The sequence below is a fragment of the Vanellus vanellus genome (assembly GCF_965231255.1).
Source record: "Vanellus vanellus genome assembly, chromosome: 18".
NCBI lineage: Eukaryota > Metazoa > Chordata > Aves > Charadriiformes > Charadriidae > Vanellus > Vanellus vanellus.
Genome location: NC_138923.1, coordinates 13,241,704 through 13,267,598, shown reverse-complemented (window position 1 = coordinate 13,267,598; position 25,895 = coordinate 13,241,704). Strand labels below are relative to the sequence as shown.

The 25,895-nt window shown below is 41.4% G+C and overlaps 1 protein-coding gene across 1 annotated transcript in view; it reads right to left on the bottom strand.

The window, feature by feature from the left end:
* Nucleotides 1-17,730, bottom strand: part of RALGPS1 (Ral GEF with PH domain and SH3 binding motif 1) — a 121,380-nt gene extending 103,650 nt beyond the window's left edge. The window contains exons 1-2 of the mRNA XM_082492608.1: nucleotides 17,642-17,730; nucleotides 10,022-10,142 (exon numbers count right to left, since the gene is read on the bottom strand). The gene's annotated coding sequence lies outside the window, so the exon portion shown is untranslated. The remainder of the gene's footprint in view (nucleotides 1-10,021; nucleotides 10,143-17,641) is intronic.
* Between the last annotated feature and the right edge of the window lie 8,165 nt (nucleotides 17,731-25,895).

The window sequence follows — 25,895 nt, the reverse complement described above, 5'->3', positions numbered from 1 at the left end:
CAAGAACAACTAAACTGGAAAAAAAAATAATCAAAAAACAAAAGACCACCATCAAAGCTGAGCACAAAAGAAACTACTATAGCCACTATTTTAACAGCATTTGTTAAATTTTGTCATTGATGGCACAGAAGTGACATTCTCTGAAAGCAGAAACCCAAATTTTCCATTTCTGTTAGCAATATGCATGTAATCCAGTTACAATGAGCATAAGTTCATTCCCATTACTAGTTATCCAACTCACAAGAAAGTCACTAAAAAACTTCTAAGCACAGATACCACCTCTGGCCAAGGAAATCCCTGTGCCCTAATTTCTGAAAGCTAGCAGAGGAATCTGGGGAAGTTACTAACTGTTCACACTGCTCTTGGCAAATATGAGAATAACCATGTTAGCAAGCACTGGTGACCATCATTCTTATTGATTTTCTTGTTGGAGGAAAAAACATTGAGCTAGACAGGCTTTTGATCAGACCTGGTACGGCCATTCTGGGCTCCAAAAGCTAACTGTCTTAGCTGATTTCAAACCCCATTTACTTACTACTTTCATTAGTTCATTATGGTTTTCCTAGTATCACACTGATTCACGAGCTGCCAGCTGCAGCGTGCTTTTAAGAAAATATACTTCAGTATTCTACCAAAAGTTAACTGTTCTTTCTTAAGCTTAAATTAGCTGCACAACTGCTTCAGTTGAGACAAAGAACACTAGGGCCCCGTTTGGGCACTGTTAAACTTGGTCACAACCAAAAGTTAGTAGCTGGTTTTTTTAAAAAAAATAAATTTAGAATAGAGTATTTCAATTGGAAGGAACCTACAATGACCATCTAGTCCGACTGCCTTACCACTTCAGGGATGACCAAAAGTTAAAGCATGGTCCAAATGCCTCAAACACGGACAGGCGTGGGGCATCAACCACCTCTCTAGGAAGCCCGTTCCAGGGTTTGACCACCCTCTTGGTAAAGAAATGCTTCCTAATATCTAGTCTGAACCTCCCTTGACTCAATGTTGGAACAATTCCCACATGCTCTGTCCCTGGATCCCAGGGAGAAGAGCTCAACACCTCCCTCTCTACGTCCCCTCCTCTGGAAGCTGCAGAGCAATGAGGTTGCCCCTCAGCCTCTTTCTCCCCAAACTACATAAACCCAGAGTCCTCAGCTGCTCCTCACAGGACATGCCTTCCAGAATTTTGTATCAAACACCAGAATGGTTCGCTGTCATTAGCCATGACAAGGGAATAAAGAATACGGGAAGAACCTTGCTTTCTGTCTCCAGCAAGATCAACAATATACTGTTCCACTTCATTGGCAATTGCCACAACCTAAGGACACATTTACAATAGACCATATAGAGCTCCATATTAAATTCTGAATTATTTTTTATCATTGCACTCATTTTCCTCTTTCTTCACTCCGAAACTATTCCTCCAGATGTTCACCATTAGCATGTTTCTTTCCTTGATGAACCATGAACAAAGTCATACTCAGATGCTGTGGGTGTAGAGTACAAATGAGAGTATGTTAGCACAGTTAACGTACTGGAAGAGGAAAATGGGACTGCATTATCAAAACAGGATGAAACAATCATGTGGTTATAATTGTGCCCCTGTGCTTGCATTCAGCCACTGATGTGAAATGCGTATCACCATCTACATCCCATCCAGCTTCAGCCCAGAGGCTCATAAGAGGGAGGGGGGGGGAAAGTCCCATCTTTTTGTGTTATTGCTAAACACAGAGAAAAAAGGCAACTAGCATCAAGGCATCTAAAAATCATGTGTTGCTTTTTTCTCCATATCTAAATATTTACATACCTGCTCCCCTCTCCCCCACTAAGTTTCTTTTGTTTAGTACCATCATTTTAATATTAAAAACAAAAAAAAGTAAATTTTCCAAATCCTTCTGAGTCTGAGGAATTTACAGCTGTTTGTCATTGCAGTGACACAGTGAGCCAGTCTGGAGGGATTTCTAGAGGAGAATTTCTTTAAATCTTCCAAAGAAGCAGCTGCTGAGTGCTATGTGGATAATTAAGTTAATGCACAAACCTCAGAAGCACCGGGCAACACTGGTGTAAAACCATTTTATTACTGACTGACAGCATCCCCTCCCAAAAGTTTAGTACATTCAAACACTGCATCATGTCTTCTCTTTCCTGAGTGCCCCTGTCCAGTCATGTATCACCTCTCAAACCCCATTTCTCATCCCCTCATATATGGTTTCTGCAAAACGGAGAGGAAAAATTCCCACAGTAAAGGCAGAAATGATCCATCCGAACCCTACTTCCTTCAGAAAATAACAATCTTTTGTATGCCATTCTGAGCCCTTTCACAACACACTGCATGCACAAACTGGACCGCTGAGTTGTCTAAGTACTCACAATGCTTTATATGACAAAAGTCTTTTCATTTCAAAAGTCCTTTTGAAATAATTCAACATTAGACCTTGGTGGCCATTTTGTACAACGTGAAAAATTCCAAAGTATTCAAAAGCCTGGATTTAAATAATAATTGCCTACTAACAGTTTAGTAATAAAAAAGCAATTAGGCTACAGAAGATTAAAAATCCATTAAATTTATATGACCAAAGATCTTCCTAAGCAAAAACTGCCTTGTGTATTTTCAGTATCTGTTTCACCATAAAGTCTCTAATATATTTCATTATGCTTTAGACAACAGTACCACCTATAGATAAAATATGCTATGAACAATTTGGTAGTTTCATGCACATTATTTTCTGAGAAATTCCTTACCATAGTTAATGACTAATAATGAAAATGCAATAGAATATTTATAATTTAGTACATAAATCCTTATATTGGGCTGTGTCAAGATCCAATGACGATACACACATTTCTTGAAGGGAAACAGGATTCTAAAGTTTAGCGCAGCAACTTATACCAGTCACTGTTATACTACCAGCACAAATACAGAAGTTGAGCAGAACTGGCAAAGTGTGTCCCAGATTTAGGATCACTAGACCTGTCAGTCTTCAATAGATTGAAATAGGATTTTAACCAAACCACTATAAATATTATTAAAAGTCTGCAGATTAACTATGTGTTAACCCCACAGATTTAGATGACCACAAACTGAAATCACTGAAATAAAATAATATTATTCAATAATGTGCATCATTCCTGAGCAAACAGGCTGAAAAACTGATTCTCACAGCACCTCCCGATAGCTGCCAAGGAACGAAGCCCAACTCATGAAAAAGCAGATTCGAAGTTGATTTACTAAAATTGCCTCAACTCTCCTACTTCCACCCCTCTAGTGCACGTACACTAAAATGAGTTCTATCATGAGGAGAGAAGCAGCTGCTGTGATGAGTTTGAGAAACAACTTCAGAATCCAGGTCCCAAACTCCTTGGGTTTTATGAATACTGATTTGAATTATAGCTAACAGTAGGTTAAAAACAGGATACAAAGATCAGGTCATGCTCTTATGATATGCTCTACTTGACTAGTCACACGTTACATTAGACTGCCACAGACTCCTTTGTCATAGCCAGGTTGCCCTACAACAGCCCAAATCCTGGATTTTCAAAATAACTTACATAGTTAACTTGCAAAGTCAACTATGAAGTGGTTCTTCTCCGCTCTCCATTCTGCTGCCTCTACCATCATTAATGCATCAAGAAGTAAAGTAATGCTATGATCAACACTACTTGTATGAAAAAGAAACATCACACAGTGACATCCTGCCAAGAAAGATCTCAGGCTGGATACCTAGACAAATTAAGACAAGAAATACATTTCAGGGTTCTAATAATTAGAAACTGTTTGAAGAACTCAGCATAGACTGTGGAATTTTACCCATGTCTGGAAATCTTTACATCAAGGTTGAATTTACCTACTTGTTTAAATAAAAATGCAAAACAACACCCTACAACAAGACCGAATGAGAATTTGAGGAAGTTTTATCACATACAGTATAGATAACACCAGCGCTTATTACCAGAGTCCTCTCCTGTTTTCACAATTTATTAATTAGATTATGACAGGACACATATCAACAAAAACTGTAATGCTGAAAATCACTTTCTTGAGCAACAAAAGCTGCTAAGAACAGTACACAACTATACTTGGCAAGTTCCAGCAGCACTGACAAAATGAAATTGTCACTGCAAAGCCCAGACTCTGCAGTAAACATCCGTAAGAAAAGGGGGAACCAGTAAACAGTTCGTTAATTTGTCATACCAACACAGATTTGCTGGTGGGTGACTTAAGCATGGCAAGGTGACTTAAGCCCTCCTTTAGCTTGACTGGTGTGACACTCCATACCCTAGTGTTGCAGATTCTCCTCCCCAAATTAGATAAAAGCTGCATTATGGTAAGTTATTGGCATCTGGAACGTATTTTCTGCTTCTGCAAACCGAGCTTTCCATTTTCATTGTGCAACTGACAAAAATGCCTCTCAAGTAAAGCAGTAATTTCTTGTCAAACATTGCATTCCGATTTAAATTTCTCAGCAAAACTAGCTGAAGTTTCATAATTAGCACCAATCTCAAGATTAGAAGACACCCTGCCTGTCACACTAAACATCATTAACATATTTTGAAATGGTATAGAAAAACTATATTGCAGAGGAGAACTAGTAAGGACTAGTATTTGCAGTACTTGCCACAAAAGCATAACGGCCTTTGCGGCTTCTGAGTGTTCCATTAATAATAAGCTGGTTTTTTATTCAAATGTTGGAAGTCAGCAGGAGTATCTCACATGTTCTACTATAAATAAAGAAGGAAAATAAAAAAATTGCCTTTCTTAAATGGAGAATAATGACTATAAGCTACTCCAAAAAAAAGAAACCCAGTATCTTTTGCTGCCACTTGGAATCTCTCATTCTGTCTCAACCGTAAAAACCTGGGGACCCACATCTCCAAACCTTATTTATTTAATCAAGTTTTAGAATACTTCAAAGTTTTAAACGTTCCACTAGGTGGCAGTGATTCTCAACTTATTACAGGCCTGTTTGCAAAATGTCTTAAATTTTTTGCTTTAATATGTAATTGTAACTCAGAAAAGAATATTTACTCATCTTTGACAGATTAAGAAATGAAAATGGAAGAAAGTGCTTTCTATGTTTTAGGTTTTTGATGCAATTACTCCAAGAACCTATTTTACAGCATCCCTTAGAAAAATAATGGAAATAAGTGTCACAACTTTGTTGATGTGACGTGGTTCACAGACAATGCTAGATTGCACTGTACTGTCCTAAGCCCAGAAGAACAGAATTTACTCAGCGCTAGACAATAATTTACCCCTCAGTTTCCATCATACCAAAATACTTTCATACTTTTATTAATTTTGTCAAATAATTTTGGCTGAAAAAGCAAATATTTTGAAAGAGATGTGCAAAGTGTAGGAGGCAGTGATTACTACGTTGCCGGTGATTTAACCTATACTCCAATGACCAAGATGTTCATGTAGGACTGTGATAAATATTCCTTCTTTAGCACAAAGAGTTATTCACCACAACTATTGCCATGTTCCTTCATCGCTTCACCTGCATGAAGTCAGTTTAGAAAGCCTGCTGTCTTTCTCAGACTCTGCAATACCCACAATCTTAGTAACCACCTTTTCACAGAATCACCGAAGGTGGAAGGTCCCTCTTGAGATTGTATAGTCCGATGCCTCTGCTCAAGCAGGGCAGGTTGCCCAGGACCATGTCCAGTTGGGTTTTGATTATCTCCTTGGATGATGCAACTTCTCTGTGCAACCTGTTCCAGTCTCACAGTAAGTGTTTTCTTGTGTTTAGGTGGAATTCCATGTGTTTTCCACGTATTCCATTCTATTTTAATTTGTGCCTATTGCCTCTTCCATTCACTGGGTACCACTCAGAAGATTCTGGCTCCATCCCCTTTACATCCTCTCCTCGGGTATTTCTATGTTGGTGAAATCTCCCCTGAGCCTTCTCTTTCCCAGGCTATGCAGCCTTAGCTCTCTCAACCTCTCCTCATAGGAAAGATGCTCCAGTCCCTTAATCATATTTGGGGGTCTTTGTTGGACTCTTTCCAGTAAATCCAGTAACTTCCTTGAACTAGGGAGCCCAGAACTGGACACAGCACTCCAGATATCGCCTCACCAGTACTGAGCAAAGAGGATGGATCACATCCTACAACCTGCTAGCCACGCTCTTCCTGGTGCAGTGCAGTGTGCTTTTCCACAGTATCACAGCAGCCAACAAATAACCAGTAAGGAGGGGGGAAAAAGGCAGGACAAAAGTGAAGAGTGCCTTAACTGAAGACAAATGGATGAAACAAATTCCCTTTTCCTCCCCCTCCCATTTTTTCATTAAACTAATGCTGAGCACTGTGGTGGCAGAGGAAGATTTACAATAGTTCTAAGGACCTTTCATCACTGACCAAGGAACAAGAGTCTTTGTGTGAGGCACAGTACAAGAACAAACAAAACAAGAACTTATACAGAGCTATCAGGACATGAGCGAACAGCATAAAACAAGAAACGGATAGACTTGCAGACTGCAAGAATGTAAGAGAACAGAAGAGGATCACAGTGTGACACGAGCACTTCTGAGTTCTGAAAAAATATGGCAGCTTTATTTCTTAGGAAATAAAAGGAACAGTAAATTGGGAAACAGAAGCAAAAGCTTTGATGACTATCCATTTAAGCAAATAAAATAAACGTTGCTATCCAGAACCAATCAGTTCTTCAGGTCTGAATCCTTTAGGTTGGTAACTAGAAAATTGCTGGGTAGGGGACTTCTGAGTATTTGATGAGGCCTATTCTGAATACCCTTGACAAAGAGGACTACAGTTCAATTAGAGGAATGCTCACTCTCTTACGTGGGGTGGGAAGGCAGGAGGGAGCAGAATCAGTAGACTTACTGCACAGGAAAGAGTTTGGATGACTCTGAGAGAATTTAACTGTTAGAAGTCCCAACGGAAAGGTAAACAAAGATCACAAATGATGTAGAAACTAAGGTACAGAGATGTTTATTACTTTGACAGTATTTAAGCACAATGAAGACTTTAAACAGTGTGAGTATCTACTTATTTCAGTTAACATATTCCAGAAGGTAACTGCAAATCTGAGGCTCCTGCAACAGAGAACTCAGCAAAAACACACGCGTAAGGGAGGAGCTCAGAGAACATTACTGGTTATAGGACTTACAATCACTGCAACTGCATGGGTTCTGCTTCCAAGAAGGTGTCACAAAATAGAGTCTGTACCAAAAGAAAAAAAAAAAAAAAAAAAAAAAAGCAGCTGACAGAAACACTAAAGTCTACCAAACAAAGGATGCATGATTGTGTTCCTTGTCTGCAAGTTTACAGGAATGACACGAACATTCCTGTATTCGTCTTTAAATCCCAGGACCTATGAAGGAACCACCTATTGAGGAGACAGAGATGACAGAATGAGGAAGGAAAACAAGTACTATACAACAGAAACTGCAAAACATTTACCCAAGTAGGTATGTGACAAAAGTTATTTGTATGTGTACTTTCTTATGCATGAGAGGATCTGAAATCAGGAAAATGAGCCAGGGATACGTACAGATGGGGATTAAGAAACACACGTGAGAAGGGAAAGAATTTATATAGAAAACTCAAGGTTTGTAGAAAACTGCCAAAACCAGATCCTGAAGGACAGGAAAAATCAGCATGAAAATGACTTATCTGAGAATATGACCCTGTAAAAAAAAGCAGAGAAAGTGACAGCATACTGGTGAAGGAAAAAAGAGGAATCGGTCTGCCTCTGCTGTAGAACAAGTTGTCATCTAATGACGGAATTGCCAGAAAGTAAGAAAAGCAAGTTAGCTTCACCAGAAAACAGTCAAGGAGCTTGGATGGCCTGAATGCCAACGTTCAGATGCACTAGAGGTTTAGAATTTTTACAAAAACTATCCGGAATTTTCAATCTAAACAAAAAGAAGCCAGTCAGTGATGCTGCTCAAGATCCACTGAGATAAATCATCATCTCAAAAATGGTACCGGGAGTAAAAAGTTGATAGGAAAATGGGGTGTGTGTGGAAACCCTGACTAGCGGAAAAAAAACCACAAACTTACATAGTAGAAATGAGAAAATAAAAAGAAAATAAGAATAGTCCACAGCCAACCTGACATAAAGTCTGCAACAGATATCAAATACAAAGATTAAATAATTCTTTTGTCATGTAAATAACTGCATACTGTGGGAACAGTTCAGAGATGAAGAATAAGCAATACATAGCCCAGAATTATAGAAGTCTGTCCTTTAAAAAAAAAAAGTCGAGAAGAGTATGGAAGAGCAGCACTGTTAGTGGAAGTAACTATAAAGAAGTGGAAATCACCACATCCAATACAGTAAACTCAACAGTGAATGCTTTAAACAGTGTACATACTAGAGCTGGTAATCTAGGTACCTGAATAATTTCCCAACACTGTAAACCAAGAATTCAATCCGCTTCATTTTCTTAATTGATTTCCAAATACTCCTAGATGACAGAAAAACTACTTTAGCAGAACATTTATATTCCATATGATAGAATCCCTATAGTTGACTGAATGCAATATGGCTGGCCATCACAAGCCACATAGATATATATATATTATCCAGAGAATATGCATCAACTTCAGAAAAGCTTCATCCTCTCCAAATTGGCTTTCAGGTGCAGTAGCACGTATGTAGTACTAGCAGTTTTTCAGGGCAGTAGCAGATACAGGAGGGGAAAAAAAAAAAAAAAGCTATCTCCCCAGAGCTGTGAAGATGTGCGTTTATAGGAGGGAGGTAACAGTGGCACAACAGAGCTGTGTCTTGGACCCTGCTGAGGTTAAAAGAAAGTATCATATCTTAAAATTTTGGATAAAGAAAGCCTTTAATGCCTTGATGGTCTTTGAAAGAAAGATAACAAATCCAATGTAGATATAATAGAGAAATGCACATTCCAAAATTTTAAACACTGGGTGCAAGAATATGAATGTTTTATGTGTACAGGTCCCAGAGCTGATTGTTCAGTTAGCTAAGACACTCCTCAAGAGCATCAGACTACCAGTTTCAATTGTCTCAGGCTTCCTCTAGACTTTGACACTAAATCTAGCATAGAGATCCACCCATGCATCTCAGAAGACTGGTTTACAATGAATTGGTCTGGAAGCAATCCTCATTCCAAACAGCTGATTGTGTGAAGACATCTTGACTGCAATACACACATCAATTCAAGCAGGCTATCAGACCTGTCTAGTCTCCCACTGACACTTTTTAGAAGTAATGTCCTTGAACTGCTGGTCTTACTTTCCTGGAACAGTGAAAGAACACTATATTGCTATTTCAGTGGCGACTTCTTTCCCATAATGCAGTTGAGGAGTTTTGCTTGTGATGCACTACATTACTTTATCTTAGTCCAGACTACATGCACTCGATATTCTGCAGCAGTCACCCTTACAAAAACAGCTCATGCAGGTTGCCTGTTGGCAGCTGGGGGGGGTGGGGGTGGGAAATTAACTTTTATAACCATGTAAACATAGTTACCCTATGTTAACTGGCAACTACTTCATGTAAATGAAACATGAACACAAACTCCATCTTAGCAAATTCTAAGAAACTGAAAAATAACTATGTAAAATGAGGAAAAAAGGGAGAAAGTACTGATGCATAATGCTGAAGGGAACAAAGTGAAAAATATTTCTAGGTTAGCAACAGTAACTACAAAAGCAATACTCATCCTTAACAAAGAACAAATAGTAAAAAACCCACCCAATACCATCTTGTTCCACATCAAGACAGAGCTGCAGCTCTCTCCAGCAGAAGTCCTCCCTCAAAAGCCATTACCCTTCAAGCAAGTCTGCTGCCTTGCATAGGTTAGAAGGACAAGATACATGTTTAGGAGAGTTATACTTTAGGGAATCCCAATACAACAGTCACAGAAAAAGAAATATATACCTGCTGTATTACAGTATAATACTATCATGACTCTAATACAACTCTAGGTTCTCTAAACAGAAGAGAATTGACAGACACTTCTGTAACCTCTGGTATCAAACATAAGTGAAAACATGAAAATGCCTGTTACTTTAATTACAGCTGGATACTTACAGTGGAGTAAGGTAGTGCTGCACTCACTCAACCCATTTTGCTGCACACCACCATCAGTCCATTGTTGAGTCTAGCTGTGGCTATTCAGCAGGTTTCTCTCTTGTCTAAAAGCATGACATTCCTGTAAATTAACAGGAAATAGGATTACGGTGACATTTATTATATAACTCAGTTCTTCTCAACCTCTGCATTCCTTATCTGAAACATGCACTCTGGTATTTTTATTCTTAGCTCTCCCTCCCAGCTTTGATGGCGAGTTCAACTGTTTCATTGGTATGTGACAAATTCCAAAACTCAAAAGAACTAAAGAATACATCACAGAGGGGAGAGCAACATATTAGGAATTTCATAATTAAATATTCTCTAAATATGTACCTGTAACTCTTCCTCACCCTGTCAATCAATACAACGTCCAAGTTGATATGGGTTTGCCTATTGGTTTTAATAACTTCTTTCAAGATGCTTCATAAAGGGCAAATGCTACTCATTTCATTCTCCTCAAGACTTAACTAAACAAAGCAGAATGGACACGAACCCAAATACAATCATTCTTCTTTCTCTGTATCAGCAAATTAAACCACAGCTCTTCCACCAAACACAATCAGCAACAAACCTGAGAAAATACTATTTAGGTAACTCACTTCGGTGATATTTAGACATAGCCCTCCCCTTTTCTCCTCTTTCACCTTACACCAACTTTTATAACAGCCAATATTTAAGAAAATTATACATCAAATGAGAAGAAAACAATCTCAAAGACAGATAGTTTCATGTGGAAACTGACATGAAAATCCCATTAAATCCCATGTTTCTTTGAGAAAGGTAAAAATCACTGCAGATCACACGCTGTTACTACTGCGCCTCTATTACAGTCTCTATTCTCCTCCTATTGTCAAGGAACCTCCACTTAAAAAAATTACTATCTTCTAGTCTTTAAATACATGTAATTCCTACTGGCATCAAAGAAAGCTATCTTTTGCTGGAAAAGTAATATGCTCTTCATGCACCCAAAACTCATCCAAACTCTGAGTATACATACAGCAGGCACTCCCTGCGTGAGCAAATGATCCTAGTTCATAAAAGAATCAAAATGACAAGCGGATGCTAATTTATTCAGAACTTAGGTATTTCAACCAAAATTACAGACATGATGTATGTTCACATCCCATCTCAGCTTTGTCAATCAGATTTCTTCCTTGGCAATTAAGATTTTGCTTTGTGTGAGTGTCTGTGGGTGCGCTCTATTTTATCTACTTCTTTCACTCTGAATGGTTGTGAAAAATAACTTTCCAAGTAAAATTCTGATACATCTGAAAAAATGGTCTTTGCAAAATCTGTGTTGGCAGTCTCCAGCATATCTGAACTTTTCAATTAGGCAGCATTAATTCTTCCTGTTTCTCCACCTCCCCCATGCTGCTAGTAGTCAAAGGTCACTTAGTATCGAAGACAGACATCAATTAGGCAGACAGAAAGAATTTACCAGAAACAGACACACGTGCCACCTGATGTCAGCAAACAGAAGTCCATGAAAACAGTAACAGGGGAAAAAAAACAGCCTCTTGTTGGAAAAAATTCATCAATATTTAGAAACCTGCACTAAAGAGGACCTCTGCTTCTCACCACAAAATAACTGAACAACTGCTAACGAGACTAACATCCAAGCTGAAGTATGTGTTTCACACAACAAACCCAGTAAAAATATTTTTTTTTTTTTTACAATAATCCAGTTATCCACTACAGTTGATGAAAAGCTTTGAGCCAAGGAAAGTATCTAGAACTACATATATGAAGGAATGACAGGAATCAGAAAAAAAAAAAAATAGATAATCCCAAACCACATCCTAGGTTAACTGTAAAATAGCACAAAATCCTTGTTTCATATTATTAGCTAAAGGAACTATTAAAGCTTCCATTAGCCTTCCATCTTCTTCAATGTCTTTGGCGCAATGTGTTCTAGAAGAGAGTATCTAAATGTTTATTATGGATAAATTTCTGCAAAATAGGAAATTGTTTCAGACCCAACATGAGAAAATACACCTTTTTTTTTAATACTTAAACTAGTTTACTTTCTTAGTTAAAAATACTTGTACTTACTTAAGAGATGTGATACTTCTGAATATCTATTTCTGATTGCTTATGAAATCAACAGGTGTATTCATAAAAGAAAATCATTGAAAGCAACATAATTTAACTGCTATTTAAGCACTCTTCTTTCCTTTGGTAAAGGATCAGCTACACTTTGCTAAAACACAAAAGTGGAGTCTACATTCACATACCAGTTGAAGATTTTTTTTATTCAACATTTAAAATCTGAAAACACTAACTGGTATAAAAAAACCACCCAAACTTTCCGCTATTCATTTTCTGTCACTTGGAAGTGGCACTTATAAGATAAACCTAGAGGTATTAAAGTAATATTAAACCAAGCATTAGTGTGTTAGAGTAAGAGAATTTTCTTGAAAGCCATCCTAACGTAGTTTCAGAAAACAAATCTGGCTGAAGACTATATCTAGCACATTGCTCAGAAAACAGAATATATATGATATAAGGGCCAACTGAAAGTTAGGCTTTCATTGACAAAAAATAAGAAAGCCTCTCCTCTTGCATCTGAGCTCTGAGAAAACTGGGTTTGTTAAAGCAACTACACTAAGGACTGATCTTGTTGCTAGCTTCAACTGCCTAACAGGAAATCACAGGGAAGACATAACCAGACTTCTCTCAAAGGCAAGCAATGAAAGGACTAGAGGCAAAAGAGACAATTCACAGGAAGGTAAATCCCAATCACATATGAGGAAAAAAAAATATTCCCAATGAAAATACTTAGGCATTGGGAGAAGTTGCCCAGAGAAATTCAAAACGCAGATAGACGCTGAGCTCTAACCTGGCCCTGCTTTGAGCAGGCATTTGGACTAGATTATCTTTGGTGATTCCTGCCAGTTTACATTACTCTATGACTAGAGTAATTTCTTATTCTAAGAGCTGCGTGTTTTCCTCAGCATCACTTCAGTCCAACCTAGAGTCTGTGCATACCTAAGCATACTGTTCCATATCCCACCCTAAATGTCTTAGACTAAGTTTTGCATAGGCGTTCAAGAAGCGTTCGGACAACACTTAGATGTATGGTTTTACTTTTAAATTCCCCTGTGTGGAGTCAGGAGTTGGGCTCAATGATCCTCGTGGCTGCCTTCAAACTCAGGATATCCTATGATTCTATGTTACACCACTATTATGCCTAAATTTCTACTCACAGCAATTTAAGCTGTAAGAGATCATTAAAATCACTTAGTCTGATCTTCCAGTTTTAGCAACAGGTCTTCAAATTTCACTCAGTTGTTTATGTGCTGGCCTCAAAAATTTATCTCAAAATGAACCTGGGATGTTTTTCCTGAAAGATAATGGTGAGCTCTGAAGTCTCCTGTTTTCTTGCTCCAGAACTGCATCTTAATTTCTTATTTAAAGTGTTTCAGCTTCAGTTTCATTTGTTTGTACTCTGAACATAACAGCAGTTGTACCAAGATAACCTAATAATCTGTGCAGCAGTTTCCCAACCCCGCACTGGTTCATAGGTAGAATGTACTCAAAACCACAAGATGAGGCAAACCACGTAGCATTACTTCCTTAAAATATGTTTTTCAGTCTATCATGATTTGCAGTTCAGGGAATTATTCCTAAGTCACAGATAAAAATCTTTGCACCTAATACTGCCTCTAGACATCCCTCTTGCAAAATTATCCAGTTGCCTTGCAAATACACAAAGTTTTTTTTCAAATTTTGGAGCCTCTACCACATCTTATAACGAGAAAGTCTGCAGCTTGTGAGAAAACTAATGTTTTTGTGAAAAACATCTCCTCCTGAAGCGAGCTTTTGTTAATCTTATTTTATACCCTCTGGTTCTTTCATTAAAGGTGACAAGTAAAACACAAATCTTTCCTGTTTACCTTTACAATTCATGATTTTAGAAAGATACCATACCCTCTCTCAGACATCCCTTGTAGGCTGAGGGCTCCTAGTCAGGTTACGTTAGTCCTTGCAAGTCAACCACATCCTTCACCTCTGCCCCACTGCCCCTCTCTGTAGCTCCTCTAATTTTCTCACATCCTTTTGAGGATGGGGATAGAAGAACACCACACGCTGTTCAAGATATACACCCACCGTATATTTGGTCTTTGGTATTCTCATATAAATCACTACCAACACTTTTCTGAGCACTTTGATGTTCTCATAGCTATCCCTCTTGCCTATCCTTAAGAGGCTGACTGCAGCAAACACTTCTCTTTCATGTTCAAGACCCCCCTTGATCCTGCATTTAATCAGTTAGGCTGATCTTGCTCTTTAAGTCTCTCACCACAAATTCTTAAAACATTTTTAATGCTAATTTTGGGGCATTGAGAGCTTTTACCTTCCTTCTTAAAAGGAAGATATCAAAATTGTGCATTATAATCCAGTATCATTTTCACCAAACACTTTAGAACTTTAAAATCTTCTTCCTAATTCTGTTCACTAGTTCCTTGACTATTTATTTAGAGCTAGAATTAATCCTTTTCTGCTGTAACATTGCATTGAGAGTTCTTGTTGCGTTGCTTACCTATTTTGACTGCCTGCATCACTTGCAGAATGTCTGCTCAAAACACATTCCCTTGTGCTTTCAACAAAGCTTGCAGTTCCTCTTCCTCAATATAAAATCTGTTTGACCTTAACACAAACTCGTACAGAGCGTGTCCAGTGGTCTACTTCACCCTGTTCAGATTGACTGTCTCAACTTGTTAAAAATGTGAACATCTATGTCATTTACAGATATTACCCACAGCATTAACAAATGCATTGCCAGCTGACTGATGAAGTTGTGCACTGTCAGACCTAGCGTAACTCCCTGTAGATGTGTTCTTATTAAAAAATGGTTCTTCCATAACCAGTTAGTACCAATTGGATAGACAGTAAACCATCCGTTTATTGCGTTTGTTACTAAAAGGATAATATGCTGTAATTTGCTAAACCTGAGTATCACACAGTATTAGAGTGCTCAATTAAGTAAACTTATTTATAGTTTTTACCTAGTCACCTTGGTCAATTAAACCTACAGTTGCACACAAGAACAAAGGTTTGGTTAGCAAGACAAATTTCTTGTAGAACCATGTTGCCAAACTACCCCAGTATTTCTGTTCTTCGACATATTATTAAATAAAGCCCATCCTGTTTTCCCCTATTATTTTGTTTGATTTGGATAACCAAGGCAACATTAAGGAATAAGCTTCATGGAACACTTGCCTTTCATTAGCTCAACACTAGAATTCTCAGTCTTCAAAATCAGGACTGGCAAGCCACAGATCTCAACTCATATCTAGCAATGTAAGAAGAAACCTGGTTCTCAGACTTTCAAATTGTTTATCCTTAGGAGATACCATCTGACATTTATTAACTGGAAAAATATTTCATAGTTCTTATCTGATAAGACACCCTGTTTCTTCCCAGAAAAAAAAAAAAAATTAAACAGACATTAATGTTTTTCCCAAATTTGCCTAGCAATAGACAAGCATATTGATGAGCTTCGTCCACAACAGGTACCAATTATTCCTTGCTGTCCTGAGCTCCAGTAAGTACAAGTGGCTCCAAAATCTTTGGTTACTTTTTCATCTATGGTACTTCAAAAATTCCAATTTATACAATTGCTACCTAGTTCCCCTACTCCCATTTTTATATATTCATTTTTGCTTCTATACACCTCCATTTTGAAAGTGTCAGTCTGAGCTGCTGGTGAAAAGTGTGAATCTTCTCAAGTACCATATGACTGGAAAGCATGACTTTTAAATGGAACGGTCACTTTGTTGAATCCCCCCATTCCATATTGGCTAATACCACAAGTATGATGAAAAATGGGAGCCAAAATGTGCAAAATAAAAGTTTTGGACAGAGAAATGTTGTTGAAAATTAAAGTTTAATTAAAAAAACCCCACAGGTTTTGGCAGTTGAAAAAGATGAGCATTTGCTGACTATCAATACAACACATTACTTTAACCAAAGAGAATGAAAACCTAAAAATAAACACAATTCAATTTCATCATTGTTAGTCACAGAAAACAGTGAATGGGATAGAAAATACAGCAAATATGGTCACCTAAAGACTGTTTTTAAAGAATGTTTCTCAGTCTTGTAGTCCAACAAAAGCTGTGCTTCCTATATGTTTGCTTTAAGGATATTTTATATTTGCATATGCGATAAATTAAAATATCTTTCTAAAGTGCTCATTAGTAATGCTTTTAAATATACTATCGTATCCACATGTAAACTTTGGTTATGAAATGTGCTAAGAGCCTGGAAATAAAGTTTACATGGAACAAAAAGCAAAGCTCGTAACTACTGCCCATCTTGATTTCTAGATGTCACCCCTTTACTAAAATAAGGTAAATAAACAGAAAAAAAGAATAAAATAACTTGGTTAAAATAAGAGGTTTTCTAACATTTTTCTTCAAACTGGTGCTACATCGCACAGGACAGACAACACACAGACAGTGCACAAAAAAGCGCACATAGTTCTGTCCATATTACACCCTCCCTGTCCTTCTCACACACGAAGGATAACTACTAGGCACAACGTGAATGTTCAACATGAAAACAACTCTGACTTTAAAAGCATCTGTTGGACTTAAAAGGCACAGATTGCTACGTTCAACACTGAGATCTTTAAGACAAGGAATGTATTTCCACACAGCAAGAGGGACCAACCCAGATATTTTTCTTCAACAATAAAAAAGACAAGGGCCTACATATGTTCCCTTTTCTCGGGTTCCGAGCGAGAGGCTGAAGACAAAAGGCGCGCTGCGGTTGAACTGAGAATTTCGCAGCAGCTCCTTCCCCGCGACGCGCCAAAGCCGTACGCGCACCGCAGCCTGCCGAGGCCAGACCAGAAATTACCCGGAGTGATGTGAAAAGGGATCTCAGCCGAGCAAGGTTCCGTAACGGCACCTGCACGGCGCCATTCCCGCGACACGCACAGAGTTTCCAAGTTTACTGCGGCGGTCCGGCGGCGGACGCGGCCAAACGGGGCGGTTTCGCTCTGCGCCGCTGCCCCACACAGCGCGGACGCCCCGAAGGCCGCGGGCCCCGTCCCGTCCCCCCACCGCGCCTCGCAGGCCCCACCGCCAGCGCCGCCGTCCGTGCCCCGCACCAGCGAGGGGCCGAGTCCGGGGGCTGCCCTGCCGGCGGAAGGCCGCGCGGCGGCCCCGGGCACCCGCCGCCGGCCCCCCGCCGGAGCCTGAGCGCGGACCGGCGCCTGCAGGGAGGGGCCCGGCGCCGGAGGACGCGCCCCGCCCCGCGCACCTGCCCGCGGGCCGCGCCGGGCCCGAGCGTCGCCGTCACCGGCAGAGACGGGCTGCGCCCCGCGCCGCCGCTCCGGAGGGCCGGACGCCGCGGGCCCCCCGCAAGCGGCGCGGCGCGGCCCTGGAGGGTGGGCTCCGGCCGGGCCCGCCGCCGCAGAGCTCCTCCCGCAGCGCACGCCCGAAGCGGGGACGGTGGCGGGTGGGCGGGGGGAGGGAGCGTTGCGGCGGAGGGGCCCGCAGCGGGGCGGGGCAGGCGTGCCAGGTCCCACCTGCCCCGCGGGCACACGGGGCTCCGTCTACGTCTCACCTGTCCGCGCACGGCTGCCCCGGCGTCGCACCGGCTGCCCCCGCGGCACCGCGGCAGGGGGCGCCCCCAGCGCCGCAGGCCGCCCGCCGCACCGACCCCCACGCGCCGCCACCGCCGCCGAGGACGAGGCCCAGTCCGGCCGAGGGGGCCGAGGGGAGGGGCCGGGGCGCGCCGGACTGACGGGTCCGCCGGCCAACCGCTGCTGCACTCGCGAGCGCTGGCCAATGGGCGCGGCGAGGGGCGGGGCGGGAGCGCGCAGCCACTGCGCAGGAGCCGCCACCGCCCGCAGGTGCGCGGGGTCGGGCGGGGCCGGGCGGGGGGGCCGGCGGGTCCCCGGGACGAGGCGGCCTCGGGCGGGACGGGCGCGGCGCGCGGGAACGCATCGCCCGTTCTTTTGTCCGCTCATGGCGCGCTGCGGTGCGGGTCTGAGTTCATCCCTCCCGAAATGCCTAAGAACCGACAGATCCCGAAGTCCTCCGGAGCAAACCCGGGCTCGGCTTCGCGTGTGCCCCCCGGTGCCACTGGCGGCCACCGCCGCCCCCTCTCGCACGGCGGTGACACGGCCCTGCGGCTGCCTGAGACGCTCGGCAGCGGGAGCGTTCCCACCGGGCTCCGCGCGGTTGAATTTGCCACGCGCTGAACGCTTCAGCTCCCGGGAGCGGTGCGGGAACCGGTGGGGCCGCAGCGGCGTTCGGCGGGACCCGATGGCAGCGCCCGGTTCAGCCCCTCCGGAGTGTGGTGCGGGGGAGAACAACGGCCGGAGGGGTCACTCGGAGGGGCTGCGGGGTGTCCAGAGGTTCTTTCCAGTCTCCCGGTTACTAAAGGTCTTCAGTGACCATCACACCCAGAGCAGTTTAAACTTCTTCAGGCATCCCGATGAAATACGTATGAGCTTTCTTTCCAAAAGAAAGATTCATTTTGAGAATAAACTGTATAAATAACTTTAAACAAAGATTTGGGATCTGCTTGTGAATACTGATACTCACGATTCCAATATCCACATCAAAGCCAAATGCACTATACAGAAAGGTATTTTCCCTACACCTCCCCAACGGCTGAAGAATTAATTTAATATTGATCTCCAATCATTTCATAGGCACAGACTATTCTTCACTTATTAGAGTTTATCCTATTGGTACAGCCAAGCTGCATATACTTACCTCTAAAAATTCTAGCGTCAGCTCCCACTAAAGCAAGAGTACAGGATTCTCTGGCGAAACGTTTTCCACTCTGTCCTATATCGCTATGGCAGGACATCAGAACAGCAGTTCAGGGGCTACAGTCCCCTAAAAAAAATATATATATATATAAATGTGTGTATACATATGGCTACTGGTATTTCCACAAGGATTCAGCAAAACCCATCTGAAAGCTGGTTACTTCTTGTCCTAATAATTATGAGATTCTAAGTCAGAGTTTCCAAACTGATGCTTTAAGTACTGCAAAGTGATACTGTCCACTGCCGAATAGGTCTTGTGCATTACAGCAGGAGACCCTCTGAAATCCTGGGTATAAACACTGCCCTGTGAAGGATGGAATGACTCAGCAGCTGCTCCTTGTTGAAGGTGACATAATAAACAAAGATTGGAAACTTCTTTTTTAGTTCCTGTTTCAGGTTTTGGCTATGTACAGCACCTTAAATTATCCCTACGTAATGTAAACTTTAAAAAATTGGCCAGCACCCTCTGGTGGAAAAAAATTGGAAACAAGATTTAGGGTTGTACTGTACTGAATTATTTGAAAAGGTTGGCAAAATGTATAGCCGAATAATGTAACTTTAAACAATGCTATTATCTATATAATTTCCCAAAATTTTGATGAAATGTTTCTGTCTTTAGTTCAACTGATATTTGACTGAATATTCAATTAAATTTTGTCCTAAATCCATGTGCAGTACAATTACAACATGCCATTTCAAATAGTTAATGAAATGTAGCATCCATGGGATCAGGCTCCATTTTTCCTGCCTGATTATTGCTGAAAGAAAATAAATTCTATGATATGTCATGTTCATAGGTTATTCTACCTTCACCTCAAGCTGTTTTCAAGAAGTTTACATCGTGAAAAGTAGATCAGTTGAAGAGAACCGGTTTATTTTAACCTAAACCTTTTTTTTTCTCAGCTTTCTTAATGTAACTTCTTTACATAATCCTTGTCTTCACTCTCCCACTTTGCTAAAAGTGGTGTTTTACAGCACCTTTTTAACAAGTATTCAATCTCAGAGTCTGTTTTTCCCTTGATGCTGAATTCAGATGTGCCAGCAAAGATGAGAAAAAATTTAGGTATTTCATAGAATCATAGAATGGTTTGGGTTGGAAGGGACCTTAAAGCTCATCCAGTGCCACCCCCTGCCCCGGGCAGGGCCACCTCCCCCCAGCCCAGGTTGCTCCCAGCCCTGTCCAACCCGGCCTTGAACACCTCCAGGGATGGGGCAGCCACAGCTGCTCTGGGCAACCTGCGCCAGGGGCTCACTGCCCACACAGGGAAGAATTTCTTCCTGATATCCAATCTAAATCTCCCCTCTTTCAGTTTAAAAACATTCCCCCTCATGCTATTGCTCCCCTCCCTGATCAAGAGTCCCTCCTCAGCTATTCTGGACGTGGCTCTGAGGTCTTTGCAGAGCCTTGTCTTCTCCAGGCTGACCCCCCCACCTCTCCCCGCCTGTCCTCCCAGCAGAGGGGCTCCAGCCCTCCCAGCATCTCCGGGGCCTCCTCTGGCCCCGCTCCAAGAGCTCCGTGGCCTTCTGCTGTGGGGACCCCCCGAGCTGGAGGCAGCACTGCGGGGGGGTCTCCCCAGAGCAGAGCAGAGCGCAGCAGAGGGGCACAATCCCCCCCTCACCCTGCTGGCCACGCTGCGGGGTATGCAGCCCAGGATGCAGTTGGCTTGCTGGGCTGCCAGTGCACATTGCAGGCTCATGGCCAGCTTTTCATCCATCCACCAGTGCCCCCAAGTCCTTCTCGGCAGGGCTGCTCTCCACCCCTTCATCCCCCAGCCTGTATTGATACTGGGAAGTATAAGTTATTATAAATAGCTTTAATAATGGCATTATAAATAGCAAACATCAAAATGCACCAGATATACTGGCCCTGGGCAAATGACTACAAACTGACATTGATGAACTGTCAGTAATTAAATTCAGAATTAACATTCCATTTAGAGTAACAGAACTTTGCATCTCTTAAGGGGTTTTGAGAGAACCTCTGTCAAGATTTCTACTGTTGCTTTTTAATTCTACTATCCTCTGGTATTTATCCCATCCCCACATAAGGCTTTGCATGGGAATGGCCGCTCTTTCCTTCTGCTGACTCTGCTACGTAAATGGTAACTCCCAGCAAAGGAGATATAGAGCAGTGCAGTGCCGAGCAACATCCTTTATATTACAAGAACATCTATACACAATAGCTAGAGTAAAAGAAAAAAAAAAAAAAAAGCATAAACCAAAAGGTAAGTCCCTGCTTATAATAGTTATTCTACTGAAATTACAGGCACGATTCAGGGAAGCAAGTTATACTATGTACAAAAGTAGAAAAAATGAACCAAATGAAAGTAGTTCTGTTAAGCAGTCCAGGCTTAGTGTTATCTTGGATCAAGAAGTTATGTTTTTTATTTAAAATGATGAACAATTAAGTAGTTTCAATAACCAAACTTTTTTTTTGTACGTGCATTTGTCTGTCAGCATTGCTTGAAACCGATTGAGAGGAAAACCTGTTTCAGGCTTTACCAAATTAGTGCTTTGGAAATGTTACTTCAGTTTATGCAATACAATTCTTTTATTGTATATATCTGCTGAAATAGCGTAAAGTATTTTCCAAGTTATTAGGGACAAACCCTAAACAAGCAGGTTAGTTGAAGTTTAACCATACATACTGTACTATGGCACTGTAATTATTGCCATGGATTGCAACTTTAAGCAAATATGAGCTACCCAAGGCCAATGGTGTATCCCTACGTAGAACTAGATTAAGTTAGAATCCCATGCAGCCAAAATGCAGCACAAGGTTAGCTAGAAAAAAGGGAGTTAAAGAAAAACCTGAATAATTTCTAACTGTCAAGTGCAAAGAATATCAGAATTGTTCTGATAGTCTGGAGACATTTTTTAAATCTTAAAATAATCTGATATACACCACTGCAATTTCTCTTATTTCCACATCTGCATGTGGACAAAATAGACAAAGAAGTGGTGCGTTGAAGCTGCCAGCCAGTTTACATGGGCGACTGACCTATGTCATCTCACATCTGAGCACAGTGGAACTTCCCGTCTTTGTAGCAGAAGATTTTTCCTTTCTATAAAAGGAGAGAAACCAACCTCAAGAAAGACTATCCAGACACTGAGAAGTCTTCTGATGTATTATGAATAGCTCTTGAAGTGACAGATGCTGTGTTTTACATGGTGTGAAAATTTGATCATAACATCACCATTTCAGATTTATTTGACTGGCTTGAAGAGTTTTGACTCATTAAACCTACAAAGGCAGTTTTCTAATCTTGTTGCTTTGGTCATATCTCTTCATCGTTTTCCCAAGTTCTCTCTTCCAAAAGCAATTGTGCATCTTCATTTTTAAAAGCTTTTCCATCAATCCTCAATATATCTATTTTCTTATCATCACATTTCACTTATATCTAGCCAGGGTCACTGTCCTTTGCCTGCTTATTATGTTTTCAAACAAGCACCTTTGTACTTTCACTGATACTGCCTCATACGGATGAATTCTCCATCAGCCCTGCAAAATTGCCTCAAAACCCCATCCTTCAAGACCCTCCTTTGTTTCAATGCCAGAAAAGGTCTGCTGTGGGTGACCAAAACCCTTTTATCTTTTCCTCTCCTGTCTGCATCTGTTGTCTTTTCTTTTACGCAGTACGAGACCTCTGGGGAAGCTGTATAGGAACACGTCTTTATAAACATGAGTCTGATTTACTGTACCATGGCAGCACAGACAGACACTTTTCCAGAGCCCTGAACTGCCTTTGTAAGCCTTCTGTTACACCCTATCATACAGAAGATCCTCCCTGATATCATTTTACCCTTTTTTTCTGATGACAGAACTTAAGGTGTTTGGCAGAAAGGGAGATCTCTTGTGCCTGCTTAGCATTATTAATTAGCTCCTATACACATAGTTCTTACGTAACAAGGAAAAAAAGCTCAATTTGCACAGTGGACATAGAAGTAGGAGCTTTCATAAAAGTTCAACTTTTCTAATGCCCTTGGCCAAACTCCACTACATTCAGGGAGAGGTGACCAGGACCAGTAGATTACTGCTATCCACAGTGGCATATTTGCATTTTGCTAGCACTACAATTTTGTGCTTTTCAAAGTAATACAATTTTAAAATATACCAAAACCAATATGCAATTAAAAGGAAAGAATATTTATTTTGTTAACAATTTAAGTTACTTTTATAATTCACAGTACCACTTGTGCTATAGGGCACACTATCCAGATGCTGTTGCACACATTACGCACGGACGTCGCTGCGATGGTGCACAGACATACATCCCATTCTTCCCAAAACCACATTTCCAGGAGCACCAGACATGTACCACTTCTACCAGAAACAAGTCTTGAGTTACTTTCCCTTCCCTCATTGATCCCCAAAAGTTTGGTGCCCTTAGGAACAGTATCTGTTGTAAAGGGTAAATTTATCTAGAACTCCATGACTTAGATTACACTTGCACAGTATTGTAAATAAGATAGAGCGTGTTTGTTTTTTGCTTGACTAAAGAGAGTAAAAAGCAGCCAGCCGCAGCAAGGAGGAAACTTTACACTTGCCTTCAAGCAGATACCACCAAGAGATACTGGGGGCCGTGACTGATGCTGCGGTGCAGCCCCTCCCGCATCCCTGCATCCTAACAGCACTCTCCGCACGGCGCCAGTGTCTGTGCCTGCAGTCAGGGCACAGACTGCCTGCTGGGAACGAATCGACCATGTTGATAACGCAGTTGTTGAGGATCTTGTCAGCTCACACTCTTCCCAACTCACAAGTCTGCACAGGAAACAGCTAAAGCTGCTGTTACTACTGGTCTGTGGATAGAAACGTATAATGGAGGAAACCGCAAATGTTTTCTGAAGGAACTGGTGAGCAGCTTGGCTCTAGAAGTTAACTGCGTCAAGTTCCATGGAGACGACCTTGCTGCATCTTATTGCTAACCTCGATGGCCACCTGACAAGATGAAACAATTCTACCAACTCAAACGAAACAAACCAAAACAAAACGGTGTGGAGGGGAACATAAGATGTATGCTGTGTTCTGTCTCTCTGCTTTCCAGGTAAGACCAACACTACCCTTATTCCTCTCCTAAGGGTCACGTCTTGTTTACCCCGTTCTGCATCACCCGAGTTTTCAGACCCTACAAGCGAGGGGATTTGAACAGATGTTTTGCCAAAACAGTCCATTCTGAATCTGCCCACAGGGTCTCAGGGGACTGACCCACCCCCAGAGCCGGCGGAGATGACCATCTCCTGCAGCTGCACCAGCGTTATGGAACACACCCTTTGCTGCCATGTGAGTTTAAAACTCATTTCAGTTTAATTCAGCTTTGTTGTAAAACAGAAGTCTTTGCTAGCATATGTCTCAGACGCAATGAAAAACTGGCAAGAATGTTGGTAAATTTTATCCAAACTCAATAGTACCAGCTGTGTTTTCATGAATGTAAAAGCAAAAGTTCTTTCTGCAAAATTCCAGTTGTCCCAGGAAGGATAAGACTATCTCAGCAAAGCAGCGGTCGCACGCAGCTTGGCTGAGGACATATTGACTCCTCCAAGAAGCTGCTCGTTAGGAAGGCACTTACAGAGCTGTCGACAGCCAGCTGATGTGGAACCAGCGGAGGCTGCGCCATCGGCCGCACCATCGGCAGCCTCGGGCCACTCCTGCAGGGGCAGGGCTGCGCCCCACGCTCGCTGGGAGCAGCGCTAGCTCTACTCTTACCTACGGCAGAACATGAAATGCAAACGCTGCTCTGGAAATCAAACATTACCTCCCTAACCAACGGACTTGCCTCTGGCTTGGTGCGAGACAGATGGCCACCACCCGGCCGGGTTTTTTCTTTGCTTCGACAGTTGGACGAGGTTTTGGAGCACAAAACTGGAACGATCTAAACAAGAACTAAACAAGCAATGTGGGCAAAAAAGAGAAACTTCAAGAGTAGTTCGCCTCTATGAAGATTTTTGATTCCTAGTTGGTAATGAGTATTAAACTGCCACTTTTTATAACGCTTTTGGAAAAGCATCTAAAATGCAAGTCCCCTAGTAATTAAATATCGAAACGTAGACACTGACACCATAGATTTGCTCTAGAAGCATTTTAATTTACAAACAGCAACTCCCATTGACTTTATACCATAAAAAAAGCAATTTACAAGCAAGAAACAAATTCATCAGAACAAAATAAAGCAGCACTGAAATATTCATGTCACAAATCTAAAAACAAAGTGAATACAAGAGTAAAATATCATTTGAATAAATATTTTAAAATTCATGCTATAAAATAATCCTTAATGGCAAGTTATTAATTGTTACAGCATCAGCTTAGCTAGCTTCATTTACTTCATATGGTGATGAAGTGTGGAGTTGTGAGGTTACCGGTTTATATTGCAAGATAATGACACCAAGTCAAGTCATTCAAACTGTTCAATTATTTATCATGAAAAACAACCATACAAATAAAAGTTATTTAAAAATACTCTTTTTTTTCAGTCAGAAACAAACACTGCTAAAGTCGTGCAAGAGCTCTACCTCTAATCAGACAGGCAGCCGGGCGCTGGCGATACCAGCCCAAGGGCTGAATTCATACACGCGTAAATGGGGGAGACAGCAGTTTACTGCAGCCACCGCAGCAGGAGTCCCTTACGCGAACGAGAAGCAAACCTGCTCAGGTGCTGGTACTCAGCTTCACATCCCCTGAAGAAATACAGGGACACGTGTCCCTCTTACTTGTTTGTTTAGCTTTTTTTTTTTTTAAATGTAAACTTGCGTAACTTAAGTTAATGCTGTTGCAGGGATGTGCAAGTAGTATTAAATCTACAATATTAAATACAACTATTCTGGCACTTGTTAAAATATATGTAAAATGCACACAGATTATAAACTTTGAACATTTTGAATGACTTTACTAAACTTCCAATTCAATCACTGAGTATTATGAAATTTACAATTCATGAAATAAACAGATTCATATAAAGAATTTACATAATTCCCCAAATACTTTCAAATATAAAATTTAATAAATAACCCTGACCAGTCAAAAAGCACCATTCAAGG